General features: G+C 43.0%; 1 protein-coding gene across 1 annotated transcript in view; it reads left to right on the top strand.

Moving 5' to 3' along the window:
- Window positions 1–16427, top strand: part of CHN2 (chimerin 2) — a 311920-nt gene that overhangs the window by 22798 nt on the left and 272695 nt on the right. The window lies entirely within an intron of this gene.

The following is a 16427-nucleotide window of genomic DNA, read 5'->3' as shown; positions in this document are numbered from 1 at the left end:
TGACTCAGCAACATGAATGGAAGGCAGGAGGAAGAAGGGGAAAGGTGAAGGAAGGTGCCCCCCCCCCACCTGTGTGTCCTGTCATGGAGCCCTGGCCAAGGAAGCGTGTGTAGTGAAACCAGGAGAAATCAAAGGGACTGTAACAGCAACTGTAGAGCGCAGGAGCATCCCATGTAAAAGGGACCAATGAAACCCACTGGCGTAACTAACCCCCTCATTTTACCATGAGGCCCAGGGAGATCAAGGGATTTAGGACCATGGCCAGAGTTCTGAAAGGGACTTTGAGGCCTGCTAGTCCAAGCCCATTATTTCACAGATGAGGAAACTGAAGCCCAGAGAGATGAGATGATCTACAAGATTTTATCTCCAGGAGGATGAAGCTCTGAAGCCTGAGAGATACAGTTGAGGGAAGGAGGTGTGAATGGAAGGCAGGAAGCTAGGACTGGGCTCCTGCTCTAGTCCATGGCCAGAGGATTCATATGGAAGGATGAGGAGGGTGTAGAAAGGAAGGGCAGTTCCTATACCCAGCATTGAACAGAATCATGGACCGTAAGAGAGTTGGAAGGGATCTCTGAGGCCATCTAGTCAATTCCATTTTAATTCAAGGATAATTTATCAGTCACTAGGAGTCCCTGCCCTCAAGGAGCTTACATTCTCCTGATGTTCTAACCCATTCCTAAACAAGAATCTTCTATACCTGATCATCCACCCAAACACATGTAAAGTGAAAACCTTAAAAAATAAAAAAGCTTTATTATTGACCTTATTATCTAGTGGATAAAAGTTTTATTGCTTCATTTAACATGATAGCATATAATTAATTTTACTTTGTAAACCAAGCCTGTTTTCCTTCCTTCCTTCCTTCCTTCCTTCCTTCCTTCCTTCCTTCCTTCCTTCCTTCCTTCCTTCCTTCCTTCCTTCCTTCCTTCCTTCCTTCCTTCCTTCCTTCCTTCCTTCCTCCCTCCCTCCCTTCCTTCCTTCTTCCCTCCCTTCCTCCCTCCCTTCCTTTCTTCCTCCCTCCCTCCCTCCCTCCCTTCCTTCCTCCCTCCCTCCCTCCCTCCCTCCCTCCCTTCCTCCCTCCCTCCCTCCCTCCCTTCCTTCCTTCCTTCCCTCCCTCCCTCCCTCCCTCCCCCCCCTCCCTCCCTATATTCTGACTATGAGAAGCCATAAGATCTGAAATCTGGTTTTTGTTTTTCTTTCCTTAGAAGATCTATGCAAATGACCTTCATTCTATTTTTTTTTTTTGCTAGATGCCATCATTTTAAGCTGGATTCCTTCAAGCTCTTCCCCCAACCCCTCTTGATACTTCTGGGCTTTCTTAGAACCCACTTCCTTTTAGCCTCTCCTCTTTTTTCCTACCCACCTCCCCCATCAATCTTGTTTTCCTCTTATTGGTTCAAGTCTCTGTTGGTTTAAGATAGGGGATGTTTTGAATTTCTGAGACCACTAAAGGCTTGCTTGGGGCTGCAGGGACTTAGGTATCAACTTATTTCCCTCCATATAAGGCAAAAGAGGAGAGTCATGCAAAATCTTTGCAAATTATTGAAGCCATGGAGAACTGGGACAAGGGTAAAATTTGCATGTCTTCCCATTAATTTAGCTCTGCCTATGAAAGGAATACTTGTTTGGCCTGACAATATTCAAAGCCTCTCTCCTTATTTGGGGGTGTTGGTTCAAAGTTCTTTCAAACTTTATTGCACCTGGGCCCTGACTGTTTCCTGGGAAAACTGGGTGTTAACTATTCTTGGGGCATTGCCTTGGGTCTGCCCGGTGTTCAGGTCCTTTACCTAAGGAAGAAGGAAACCCTTTATTAGGAAACCCTTTAATGAAGGGGGGTGGATTGAAAGGCTCTTGTCTGATGAACATTTCCTAAATGGATACTGAAATGGGTAAAGCCAGGGAGCCCTGCTGGCCTGACAGTAGCTTGCAACAAAACTTGCAGAATTCCTGACCTAGAAAACGAAATAAGCAGTTTTGAAAATCTGTGCTGTGCTTATAATTATTTTTATATTCTGCTAGGATGGGCTCCACAAATAGCAAACCACACTGGTTATTTGACCTATTGCTAGACCACTGCTCTTTCCTTAACATGATAATTGCATAAGACTCAGCAATTTCTTAGCTAATGACACTCCTACAGACTGCTCCCTGCTCTCTGGAAGCCAGCCTATCCTGAGGCTGCTGAGTGGGACTTTATGACTCTTCTGGTATCATGGGTGAGAAATAGGGAAAGGCAAACTTGTGTCCAGAGAAGGAAAGTGACTTCCCCAATGTCATAGAGGTAGTAGTAAATAGGAGAACCAAGTTTACAAATGATGTCCTCTGACTCTAAATCCCCTGCTTTCCTCCCCAAGGCAGGCTGATTTAAAGGGCTAGAAAGCTCAGCTGCAATCTGATGAAATATTCTTAGCAATACCATGTTTTCCTAGCATTAGAAGCTCACCAGTCATTTCCATGTGTAATCTGAAGATCATTTAGTGCATGGTTATAGACAGAGAAAGAAATTGAGGCCTAGCAAGGATCATAGACTTTAGAGATGGAAGGGATCTTAGAAATCTTGTGCTTCATCCTCTTTGTTTTACTGGTGAAAAAACTCAGACCTAGAAAGGAGAAGTGACTTGCCTAAAGTTACATAAGTAATAGGAAGTGGCAGGATAGAAACTGGCAGGATTCATTAAAGTGGCAGGCTTTAAACCAAGGTCCCCTGACTCCAAAGCTAGTCCCCTTTCCATGATATCATGCTTACATGAGAACTTGAGCTGGGAAAAAAAAAACAAGGAAAAGCAGCAGAATTAAACTGTATGACTTTTATCAGTATAGAATTTTTTAAGGCTCTAGGGGATCAAATACTTTTAATTAAAAGAGAAAATGAAAATCTCAAGATGGAAGAGTTTTTTATCTGAATGCAAATATTTAGTTGAAGTATTCTAATGCACTGTGAGAGGGAGTATCTAAGGCCCTAAGTGCCTTGAGATCCATAACTTTTTAATTCTGTTTCTATCATTGGTATATTTTATGACTCTGGGCAAATAGCAACATTTCCCCTGTGAACACTATCTGTGGGGCTTTCAAATGGAAATCTGAATAAAAGATGCTTTTTCCTAATGATTTTTCCCCCTCAGCAGAATCCCTTGGGCAGCAGTGCAGAATGTGGGACTCAGTCTGAATGTGAATCTAATGCCATGCATGAGAGAATGTGTGTCTCTGTGGGCTGGGATACACAGCTGGTTGGCTAGTCACCCAGAGTACTAGATGGGACTCCTCATCCCAGTCAGCTACCATTTCAACTAAAAACAAATCTTAGCCTTTGCTAAAGACATGGAAATAACCAGTGCTATTCTAATGCCAGGAAAACATGGTGTTGCTAAGAATACTGAATCTGGTTGCAGCTGAGATTTCTAACTCCTTAAAGCAGCCTAGCTTGGTGAGGAAAACATGGGATTTGGAGTCAGAGGACATACTATGGAAACTCAGCTCTGCCACTTATGAGCTATATGATATTGAGGAAGTCATGATCTCTCTCCCGGCTTGAGTTTTCCTCTCCTTAAAATACGGGAGTGGCACTAGAGGACAGGATTACAACTTTACCTGAAAAGGACCTGAAAGGTCATCTAGTTCACCCCACTCCCTCATTTTATTGCTAAGAACCTGAGGTCCAAAGAGAAGTGGTTTATCCAAAAGCTTGAATGTTTTCTCCTCTGATAGCTTCAGCTATTGCTTCTAATTAGGGCGATTCCTCACAGCTCCCTATCTGTGCTCTCTCCCAGTCCCTTGTCTATTTCTCATGGCCTGAAAGATATTTCTGCCTTGGTGTCCTAACTTCATCTTTATCTCAGTAGATCCAAGCCAAACTCTTTATCTTTGAGTTCCTAAATTCTCCATTTCTATAATTACAAGGATTCTGCAGTGATATGACCTTGCCCAGTTGTCAGAGATTACAGTGGCGAGAATATGTTGCTAATACCATTAACTGCACATATGTTTGTATTTATAACTAGGGTGATAAAAAAAATGATAGCAATAGCATGTTTCCTCTAGGGTTACTCCCCTTCAGCACCTAGAAACAGAGAAATAATTGGTTCCAGAAACAGAGAGTAAGGACAAGTGTCTAGTATCTGCTGGCTCTTGACTATAGGGTACTGCTTACCAGCCTTTGGGGCTCCTGACCCTGAGTCAGGGATATCATGGTTTGTTTGTTTTTTTTTTTCCTCCAAGGGGATCTTTGAATCCATATAAAAAAGTATCCAAATATACCTCCAACAGACTGAACCAAAATCTTGCATATGTGTGTGTGTGTGTATAGCCATCATGTTTTAAGTTCATTTATTTAATTAATTAATTTAGAATATTTTCCCATGGTTACATGATTTATGTTCTTTTCCTCCCCTCCTCCCACCCCCCTCCTGTAGCAAATGAGCAATTCCACTTGGTTTTACATGTGTCATTGATCAAGACCTATTTCCATATTATTAATATTTGCACTAAGATCATTTAGAGTCTACATCCCCAATCATATCCCCATTGAACCATGTGATCAAGCAGTTTTTTTTTCCTGTTTCTGTTCCCACAGTTCTTCCTCTGCATGTGGATACATTCTTTCTCATAAGTCCCTCCTGATTGTCCTGGGTCATTGCAATACTGCTAGTAGCAAAGTCCATTACATTTGATTGTGCCACAGTGTATCAGTCTCTGTGTACAACATTCTCCTGCTTCTGCTCCTCTCACTCTGTATCAATTCCTGGAGGTCGTTCCAGTTCATATGGAATTCCTCCAGTTCATCATTCCTTTAAGCACAATAGTATTACATCACCAACAGATACCACAATTTGTTCAGCCATTCCCCGATCAAAGGGTGTCCTCTCATTTTCCATTTTTTTGCCACCACATTGTTATCTTTTTGATGGACAAATTGATGTGGTGATACAGGAAACATACAAAGTTTATAAAAGGAAATCCATGAAGCTTTTACTTATTGTATATTTTCCCCATCACTGGATCTTAATAGTGTGACATCTCTTATGTGGGGTTCTGTGGAATTATTTTACTTTAAAAAGAATTGAGAAAAGGTAGCCCCTCCTGTCTTTGCAGAGGTGAGAGACCATGGAGGTAGAATATATCAGGCATGGCTGATGTATTGGCTAGTTTTATTGAACACTCTTTTTCTTTGCTTCAAGGGAGGGTTCTCTGTGAGGTAGGTGGGTATATTTAGGAGAGAAACTAATGTATAAACAAAAGGTATCTATAAACCTGAAGCCCCCCTCCTTTTGTCGAGGCAGTCCTTATATTTAAAAGTTAGCAACCGTTGTTGGAAGGTCTGTTCCTGTTCAACTCTGTCAGTGAGTAAGAAGCTAGGGGTGAGTCCTTGGGGGGACAGGGGCAGGAATTGACAGAAATTTAGTTGGGGGAAGGAGTGGGTGAAGTTCACGCTGAGAGTTAAGGACATCAATCAGACTTTGAGAGGCCTGGTCCTTGAGAGGGACATAGGTGGAAAGGGTAATTTGACCATCTAGGGCTGAGTCAGCCCCAAAGATCCAGCTCATGGAATTTGCTTTAGGAAGGCTGGCCAGGAATGGAAGGGAGGGTTAGCATGATTCCTAGGCTCTCCTCTTTCTTCCAGATTCAGAGCCGTAAACTTCTCCTTTTCTTTGCCTTAGTCACCACATTCAGCCCACCTTTCTTTCACCTTATCCCTTGTATTCATCCCTTTTTTTTTTCCCATTTCTATAGCCTTCCTTGTATTACAATTGTTATCACCTCCCATCTGGATTATGGGAAGCACTTGGAAGCCCTCCCCATCTCTGGGCTTTCTTCCTTTCAATCTAGTTTGTTGTAGCTGCCCAGCTGTCTCAAAAGTTCTGCCAACTTCTTTTACCATAAGCACTATAGAGTTACCTGAGGCCACAGATGGCACATGCCTTGCCCAAGCATACAGTCAGTAGTCCTAGTGGCCATATTTGGGCATTGATCTTTCCTAATCCAGGTCCAAGGGGCGCTTTCCACAAACCATGCTACTGTCAACTTGGCAAAACAGAGAACCAACCACTAAAGTAGTCAGCAAGACCAAATCTTTAAACAGGACAAGAGAGAGACAGAGCTAAAGCTCTGGGACTCTGGGAACAGTGTCTCTGGGAAAACCCCCAGCCAAAGGTGATTTTCCAAAGAATAATAGAACAAGGGGGTCTTATATGTCTTTGGGGGGAATTAAGGACAGAAAACCTACACTGACTGGTTACCAGCAGGCTTGGGAAAGAGGCTGAGGCCTGAGCTAGGGTATCTGGGAGTGTCCTAAACTACAATGGATACCAAAGGATGGTTCTAGCCAGGTGCTGGACTTCCTGGGAATGTATCTCTGATACAATGGGGGGAAAACTTCTAAGACAAAAACGGTGATTGAGTACTTGAACATTTCTATCACTTCTGTTCAGGATGCTTAATGGATGATAAAACAAGGTCATTGTGGGACTTCCCTTAAGGCAAGTTCCCATGGGACTGGGGCAAATTTGGGGCTCCCAAAAACCCAGTTATTTTTTTAAGTCATGAATTAGTCATGTCTGACTGGTCCTACCTCATTTTGGGTGGGTTATCTTGGCAAATATACTGGAGTGGTTTGCAGTTTCCTTCTCCAGCTCATTTTACAGATGAGGAAACTAAGTCCGGTAAAGGTAGAGTTAAGTGACTTGCCCTTCTGGTTCCAGGGCTGTCATTGTATCCACTGCACCCCCTGGCTGCCCCATTGAACAAAAAACATGGTTTTTCATCTTGCTAGATTATCTGTAGCTTTCTCCAGCCCCTGCCTCACTTCTTCCCATCCTCAACAACTAGAGTTGTCTCAACTGATGGATAGAGTTTCCCCATGCTCCCTTCTCCCCTACAATAGACTTACATCTCCTGGAATATGTCAGCAACTCAGGTAACCATTACAGGCCAAAACAGTTACATTGGGGAATCCAGAAATGCCAAGGCTGTAATGGGAACTCTTTGATGCAAACCCTAGAACTTCTTGTTTCTTGTTGGAAAAAAAGATTTTATATCAGTTTCTCATTTCAACACTAAGGATTAATTCAGGAGAGGGAAAGAGCTTGGGTTATCGCCTACTCAGTCAGGGAGAGGATTATGAACTTTTGGCATGGCCCATAACCTTTAAGGTAGGGCATGATTGATGCTTGGTGGGAACGTTCATGTTCATCAAGTCAGGGCCAGAGACCGATAGAAATGGGATCCTAGAAAATGGCCAACTCTTCTTTCAAGAATGCTTTCTACAAAAGGAAATTCTGTGTTTTTTCCTCGTCAACAGGTACTTGGACTAGCGAATCTTTAGGGGCCCTTCTGGCTCTAAATACATATTCCAATAACCTTGGTTTGAATCGTGACTATTACTTTTCAATGTGTGTGTGAGAGAGAGAGAGAGAGAGGGAGGGAGGAAGTGAGGGAGAGGAAGAGGGAAGGGGAGAGAGAGAAGAGAGAGTTGAAGAGAGAGGGAGGGGAAGAGGAAGAGGGAGGGAAGGAGGGAGAGAGAGAGAGAGAGAGAGAGAGAGAGAGAGAGAGAGAGTGGGAGAGAGGGAGAGAGAGAGAGACATAGGGAGAGGGAGAGAAAGAGAGAGAGATTTGGACAGGTTGTTTATATAGAGACACTATGTACACACAGATACACTCACTAAGGTACACAAATGCTAAGTGACTAAATCAAGATTCTAATCTAGGTCACTGAAGCTTAGAAAGAATCAGAACTAGAAAGGTTCTTAAAACCCTTCATATATAGGTGAGGAAACTGAAGCTTAAGGAGAGTAAATGACTTGCCCAAGGTCTTTCAGTTAGTAATTGACTGGTATTATTTAAACAGGCTGTTCTTGACCCAAGAGCCCATCTCTCCTGTTGTCCATGCCAAGAATACTCTCTCCTTATCTCTGCCTCCTTGGTCAAGAGAGCTCCAAGCCCAGCCTCTTCAAGAGGAGTTATTGATTGGAACAGGATGATGCTCTTCTCTTAAGGGCATCAATTTAGAGCTGGAATGTCTTCATTTTGCAGATGAGAAAACTGAGGTTCTAGAAGGTTAAGTGACTTGCCCAATATCATACAGCTAGACGAATAGGATTTGAACTCAGATCTTCCTGACTTTAGGGTCCAGAGCTTTATCTCGTATACAACCTTGGTATTATTACAATTTCAGGCAAGTGCTACTGGAAAACTCAGCAAGATCACCCTGATATGGTACTGTAGGTCTGATCCAATTGTGAGCATCTTTGTCTATGTTCATTTTGCCATCTTATTTGTGACAAGCTTTGTATTAACACAGCACAACAATGTTTAAGTCAAAGCCCTTGGCATCTACTGGGGCATAAATTTAAAACTAGCAGAGTACTTTAGGGCCATCTAGCCTATCCTTTTATAGGTGAGGAAACTGAGGCCCAAGGAGAATAAATAATTTGCCCACAGACACCAAGGCAATAAGTTGCAGATTCAAACACTTGAACACTAGTTCCCTGACTCTAAATATAATTTGCTTTAAAAAAAAAAACAAAAAACCCCTTTACTTTCTGTCTTTAGTACCAACTCTTAAAACTAATGGGGTTAAGGTGACTTGCCCAAGGTCAAACAGTTTTAAATCCAGGACCTCCTAACTCTAGACTCTGCTCTATCTACTGAACCACCTAGCTGCCCCTTCCTTTCATCATCTCATTGTAGCATGATAGCAATTCTGTGAGCTGAACACAGTGTATACTATTTTCTCCATTTTACAGATCAGAAGACAATACATAGCTCTAGAGTGTGAAAAATTCTTGGGGGGTCATTTGGTCCAACCCCCTTTTTTCTTTTTCTTTCTTTTTTGTTATAAAAGGGAAAGGCCAAAAGACGAGCCCCCAAAACCATTACCTTCCATCTTAGAATCAATACTGTGTATTGGTTCTAAGGCAGAAGAATTACTGGTAAGGGCTGGACAATGGGTGTCTGAGATCACATTTGAACCCAGGACCTCCCTTCTCTGGACCTGGCTCTCAATGTCCTTGTTGTTGTGTTTTTGGTTTTTTTTTTTTTAAGATGAGGAGACTAAAGAAAAATTAAGTGACTCATCCATGGTCACATGGATAGCAAACACTGAAAGCTAGATTTGAACCTGGTGTCCAGGTCCTCTTTCCCCTACTTCCAGCTTTCCCACATCTTACTTTCCTTTTCCTTTGTTCTAGTGGAGAGCCACGTGACTGATTCATAATGGATGAAACACACACCATCTCCCAGAAATAGAAAATAAGAATTGCGGCAGATTTCCATTTGTGAGAATTTATTTGGGCTTTGGAAGGAATTTAAAATGCCTCTTTGCTCAGGCAGCAATTTGTAGGCTGCCTGACTCAGTGCCTCCATCTTTAATCACTGAAGGATGCAGGAAAGCATCCCCACCTGCCTGCTTTGCTCTTCACCCCCTCCCTGGTTCTCAGGCTGAGAATGGAATGTGGGCAAAGTCTTGCCATGTGTTGTACTACCCTGGGGGTCAAGAGATAAGGGACCTTGGGCAAGTCATTTCTCCTCCTCTGGGAAAGTGAGGGAAATAGAGCAATGGGAGCCACTGGAAAGAATGCTGGACTTGAAGTTAAGGGCTTGCGTGTAAATCTTGGCTGCCATTTTCTGTTGTTGTTTGGGTCCCCACTTGGAGTTGTCTTGGCAAAGATGCTGAAAGTGGTTTGCCATTTCCTTCTCCAGCTCATTTTACAGATGAGGAAACTGAGGCAAATTAGGACTAAATGGTTTGCCCAGGATCACACAACTAGCAAGTACATATCTGGTTTGAACTTAGGTCTTGCCAACTCCAGGTCCAGTTTATCCGCTTCACCACCTAGCTGCCCCAATGGAGAACTTCTTTGTCCTTTATTTTCCTCATCTGTCAAGTGGGTGGGGTAAGAATTCATGCTCTCTAAGGTCATTACTAGCTCTGACATTCTACAAATCTGACTTCCTATGATCTTGACATATCATTAATGAGCGAAATTATCATCCCATTATTATCTTACATCAAGAAAACAATTTTACTTTACTGAGCAAACATTATGAGTTATCAACTCAAAGATGATATAATGTGTGTGGTATATTATAAATTATATTTCTCTATAAATATATGTTATAAATGTAAAGTTATCAGTCTGGGCATACAAAGACAAAAAGTGAAACAACCCCTGACCTCTGGCAGCATCCATTTGAAGGATGGAAATAACATATACAAGTATATTCAAGCATGTACGCTTCTGTCTTGGAGGGGGACGAGGGAGGCGAGGGGTATACAGAAGGCTGGCGGGATCAGCAAAAGCCTTGGGTCTCCGGTGATGCCTGAGCTGAGCTCGGAAGCCACCTGAGGATTCTAACGGGCAGAGCTGAGGAGGATGCCTCGTCTGGGTACCACGATGGTGGGTGCCAAAGCCGGGAGTTGGGAGTTGGGCTGTTGGGTGTGAAATGACGAGGTCTACCTGTTAGAGACGCCCTCCTCGAGGCTGGAGCTTTGGACGGGTCCCTGTACAGTTAATGATCCTGAGCCTGGAGGGAATCATTCCAGCCAAACCAATTCAATTTACATTTGGACCATCAGGTAATGTGGTGGCTCTGAGCACTTCTCTCTTAGCAGAAGCTGCTAATTGTCAGTGACCTCCATTATTGATACAGGGCTTCATTATCTGGCAACTTGAAGGAGTCAGCCTCCAGGGAGAAAAGCAAATTAAACAGCCTCCAAAGGAAGTGATCTCTCTCCTCTTTCCTCCTTTCTCTCCCTCGCCTTCCCCTGGAAGGAGCATCTGTAGTTTCCCCGCACCAGACTGCATTCCCACCCTCCACCCTCCATAATCTGCTCTGCTGGGGGAGGAAGGCAGAGATGGATGGAATAGCTCGTCCTGCTGTGCGTGAGAGGCTGGCACCCTCAGGGAGACACCGTCCTCCTGGAGTCCAGAGGCATGTGGCTTTCATCTTGCCTGGGACACACTTCCCATCTGTGTGACCATGGACAAGCCACATTTCTCTGAGACTCACGCTCCTCTCCTATGATATGGGGGAGAGGGGTAACTTGACCCACACTACCTACATCATGATGTTGTTCAGAGAGCTGAGATTTGAACCAAGGTCCTTGGGTTCTAGCAGTAAAACCTGGAAGGGACTCGCCAGGAGATCTAGCAAATGGAGTCATTTACTTATTAATCCATTCATTCATTCATTCATTCATTCATTCATTCATTCATTCAAATTTGTTTATCTCTTCCCTTGTGTCTTTACACATTCTTCTGGTCTATTTTCTGAAGTCCAACCCCCTCATTTCGTGGGAGAGACAACCAAGGGCTCAAGAAGTTGGATGGCTTCCTTGAAATCACCATGTAAAGGCAACAACTGGACGTTGTATCCAGGCCCCCCAACTCCAAATTTTGGCCTCTTTCTACAGCTAAGAGGGTTCAATGAGCTAATTTGTATAAAGTACTTTGTTCAACTGTAAGTGCTGTAGAAATGTCAGCTCTTAATACATAAGTGGGGGTTCTGAGATTGAAGAGGGGGAGCAATGGGCATCCTGGCAACATTCCATGGGAACAAAAGCACAAATAGGTGCCCCATTATCGGAGAAATCTGGCATTTCAGACCTTCCTCAGAGATACAAAGATAACTGGAGGAAGTTTGTGCCAATTGACCCTGTTACCAGGCATCTGGCCACAGAGCTTAAGCAATGCCTTGGCTTCCACTGCAATCCTGCTGGGATCCCCCAACACTGACACTACTACACATTAGAGGTCACCTAGTGATATTCTGTAATTGAGTTCAACAAACATTCATTTAGTATCTGCTTCAGGTTACAAAAATAGTAATGATCTTGAATCTCTTTTCTTTTCTAAACTCTCAACTTGTCTCAGAATCAACACTGTTTAAGTTCCAAGGCAGAAGAATAATGAGGGCTAGACAATAGGAGTTAAGTGACTTGCCCAGGGTCACACAGATAGAAAGTATCTGAGGCCATATTTGAACCCAGGACTTCCTGACTCCAAATATGGATGTCTACCTACTGAGGCACCTTGCTGCCCCATTTCATTTCTTGCTGCCCGAATTTCATTTGAGATGCACTTAGGCAATATACCTTTAATTGGTATAAGAGGGGAACAATGCATTTATTTAGCCAATATTATCCTGATATTAATTACTCTTTTTATATCTTGCCTTTCCCCACCGAAAGCTCAAAACATTTCACTGAATTTCATCTTCACTGCCCATTAATGATATTGGTCTATAGTTTTCTTTCTCTGTTTTGACTCCCTGGTTTTGGTCTTGAGACCACAGAAGGGTGATAAAAGGATTTTAAATGAACTATTAGAAAATAGGCTCCCACAACCTATCAAAGAGTATGTCCCCATTAATACTCATTTGGATTTATATCAGGAATAGAATTCAGTGATAGGAGAACTATAATCATGATAGACTGTGAAGACCATTCATCTCTCGCATTCTTACTGCCATCTAGAAAGTATCTTAGATTCTCACTTTCTCTTTTTTTCAACCCTTACCATCTATCTTAGAATCAGTACTGTGTGTGAGTTCCAAGGCAGAAAGGGCTGGGCAATAAGGGTCATATAGCTAAGAAGAGTCTAGGGCCAGATTTGAACCTAGGATCTCCCATCTCTAGGCTTGGTACTCACCGGCGGGGCCATCTGGCTGCCCCCTCAGCTTTTCGTTCAAGTTACATCAGAGGGCTTCAAAGGACTTAGTTGCTCCTGGTTTGGAGGAGTTCTTGAGTTGGTGTAGTGGATAGGGTTGGGGTTGGAGTCAGTGAGGCTTTGTATAAGAGGTGGTTGTGAGCTGAGCTTTGGAAGAAGTCTCAGATTCTAAAAGGCAGAGGTAAGAAAGAAGTATTTCCAAGTTATAATCCTGCCTCAGACACTTGATAACTGTAACTTTGGGCAAGTCCCTTGGGAGTCTCAATTTGCTCATCTGTAAAATAGGGATGATAATAGTGGTACCTTCCTCAAGATCAAATGACCAGATCAAAATTGAGATTGTACATGAAAAGCACTTTGTAAACTTTAAAAGAGAATGTAAATAAGAGGATCTTTTTATCCCTTTATTCTACATTTCCCAAAAGGGGAGAGGATGAGAGTTTTGAAAACCCCAAAGCTCTCTATAAATGTTACTTGTTATTAGTATGGTGGTGTTGTTATTAATGAGACGCCGAGATGGATTTCTTCCCTTTGATTCCACCTGCTGTTGAAAGATGATAATATTGGATTGATGGTCCTTCCCTTGTCCAAAGTAAAGACTCCCAGTAGAATGCAGTCACATAGTAGGTCTCAGTTATTGCTTGTTGGGTTAGAAAACAGCCAACCAACCCATCAAGATCACTAAGCACTTTCCTGTCCTTGGAGTTCCCTATTCTAGTCCAGGAACATAACTGAGATAAGAGGACCTGCTGCCTCCCTAGAGAGAGAAAGGAATTGATGCGTGGATAATGGGCATTCTTTGGGATCCTCAGGGACCCATTCTGATGGCTGGCCTAGTGGACCGGGACCAGGTGATCTACATTCCACCACCCAGTGGGCTTTGCTCAGTGAGCTGCAAAAGAGTTTAAACATTATCCCCAGAACGTGCCTGATGGGCCGTAAGCACCGGGCCCAGTAATGTATTCCTGAGATGGTATTTGCAATGTGCCACTCTGCTGGAGTGGACAAACAAAGGACAGCGTTGAGCTAACACAGAACGATGACTTATCTTCTAATTGAGAAAACTTTATAGTGACGAATCCTGAATTTAGAGCAGCTCCTTAATTCTGACGGGTAAGAATTCTCTAAGGGAGGCCAAAAAAAAAAGCCAAGAACAAACAAACAAAAAAGTCCCAACCCCACTGCAAGGAGCTGTCTCTTCTTAAGATTCCTCTTGAATTCCAAAGGATTCCAGGAAAAAAGAAGGGGGAACCTCCCCTTTAAAAAAGGATTAAAAGGATCCCCCCAATCTATTATTATGTAGGAGGGGGGAAATGAATAAATTTAAGTAATTAAAATTAAATTAAAAAACAAATAACTAAACCTAATAATTAAAATTAAAATTAATTAATAAAAGGATTAAAAAGCATCCCCCCTCCCCCAATCTATTATTATGTACAAGGGAGAAAAATGAATTGAATGAATGAATCCAAGGGGGTCTGTCTACATTTTGGCAGTTTCCACTTGGTCATTTGGAAGTAAGTCTGAGGACAAACCAATAGCCAGCCAAACAAGATGTGGCAGTGTGTGACTCACAGATTTTATAGTCAAGTGGAAAAGCAGGCCATTGAGCCTGATCATAAAATAAACCAAAAACCAACCCACAGGGCATTTTCTTTCTTTTTTTTTTTTAAACCCTTCCCTTCCCTCTTGCAGTCAATACTGTGTATTGGCTCCAAGGCAGAAGAGAGGTAAGGGCTAGGCAATGGGGTAAAATGACTTGCCCAGGGTCACAGCTGGGAAGTGTTTGAAGCCAGGTTTGAACCCAGGACCTCCCATCTCTAGGCCTGACTCTCAATCCACTGAACTACCCAACTGCCCCCTCAAAGGGCATTTTCTGAATTATGTACAGTGACCTCAGTAGCTCCTAGGAAGCCAAGATCTGTGTTAGGTTGTTCATTTATTTTTGTTTTTGTTTTCATTTCTATCATGCAAGAAGAACAAGAACCTTTTCTTCTATCTTTTAACGATCTTGGTTCTAGAGCCATAGGCCCACCTATGATTTGTAACATTCCCCAATAAATCTAGGAAAGAGGAGAAGCCAGCCTTAGGCAAATCAGGACTCACTGCCCTTTGGGTCCTTTCCCAAGTGTCAGTCTGACGATGTGATGCCAAGTTATCCAGATTACACTCTTCTTGTACACAGAGACAAAAAGGTTGTCCTCTCTCTTTTTCCTGAATCCTCTTTAGCACAGGAAAGGACCTCCCAGGTCATCTAGCCCTACCTACCCATTTAGTAGATGAAGCAATTGAGGCACTGAAGGATCAGTGACTCGCCAAAGGAGCCTAGATTGGGAGCTAGAAGGGGTCTTGATGGTCGCCTAGTCTAAATCTCAGGAAGCCAACTCCAGAGAGTTGAGATGAGTTCCTCGAGGGCAGGGGCTGTCTTCTATTTGTGTTGCATCCTTAGTCCTTGTACAGTGCTCAGGGCCATTGTAGATGCTTAATTTTGGGGTTGGTTGATGAGGTAAGACCTGAAACCAGATGAATATAGCACAAAGCAGAAGGTGAGAGAGGAGGATGCAAAGAAAGTAATATGGAAACCAGAATGGGGAGATATTGCTGGAGGAAATCAGGGAAGACTTCATGGCAGGGATGGTATTTGCGTTCAGTTGACTAGTATCAAGAATTTCTGCTGGTAGTGGTGTGGGTTCATCAGTTTGAGAGAACCAAAGGCAAACACAGGACCAGATAAAGTAATGGTAGCTGGACTGTTCGGTTGGTGCGCCGTGTGCATTCTGAGACCAATTAGAGAAAGGTCTTAGATCAAAAAACCACAGAGATAAAATTCTCAACGTTCCAACACATGACTTCACCTCTCATAAACATTCCACTCTGGCAAGAAATATGAACCACACACACACACACACACACACACACACACACACACACACACACACACACACACCATATGGCACAAGTCCCTGAGTGCAGCAGATGTAACATTACACACTTCAAAGATAAAGCCTGGATATTACAACCATAAACATATATAAACATTTTTGTGTTTGCTAAAAAGGAAAACAGCATCATGGAGAGAGAATGCCGCATTCTCCGGAGTCAATTGCAAGGATCAATTCATTTTATTGCCCAAGGAGGGGCCAGAAATAATGGTCCCCCGCCCAGGCAGCATCACGCTGAGCTCTAGGAGCAGGAGTTTTATTTTTATCTGCTGTTTAAGCCACAAATGTGTCACAGCTGTAGTTTGTAGATTAGAATTCAGGGGCAAGAAGGCACCTCAAGGGGCTCTCGGAGTTTATCTGCCACCTTCAGATAAGGATCACAGTTAGTCATCTTGGACAGGTAAAAAGCTGTTGAGTTTTTAAACATCAGCAAAATGTGATGATTTCTACACCCTTCTTTCACAACACACTCCAGATCTATTTCTGTTACTGCCCAGAAAAATGTCCAAGATCCATGTAGCCTCCCTGTAGTCACTTCCTCTTATTCTGTCTTCACGGAGATGGAGACTAGATGATTGCCACTCATTGGAGCAAAACTATTTTTTTTTTTGGTGACAATCCATAGATTTGGGGCTGGAAGAGACCTGAGAGATTAGCTGTTCTCACTTTACAGCTGAGGAAACTGATGCCCAGAGATATATGAAGTGATTGTTACTATGTGCCAGGCACTGTGCTAAGCGACTCACCCAGAGTCACAGAGTATCCAAGCCAGGAATCAAATCCAGGGACTTGATTCTCAATCCAATACTTTTCCCACTGCATC

Source organism: Monodelphis domestica, chromosome 5 (assembly GCF_027887165.1).
Source record: "Monodelphis domestica isolate mMonDom1 chromosome 5, mMonDom1.pri, whole genome shotgun sequence".
Classification (NCBI taxonomy): domain Eukaryota; kingdom Metazoa; phylum Chordata; class Mammalia; order Didelphimorphia; family Didelphidae; genus Monodelphis; species Monodelphis domestica.
The sequence above is the reverse complement of the archived record's forward strand: the minus strand, read 5'-3'. Positions and strand labels throughout refer to the sequence as shown.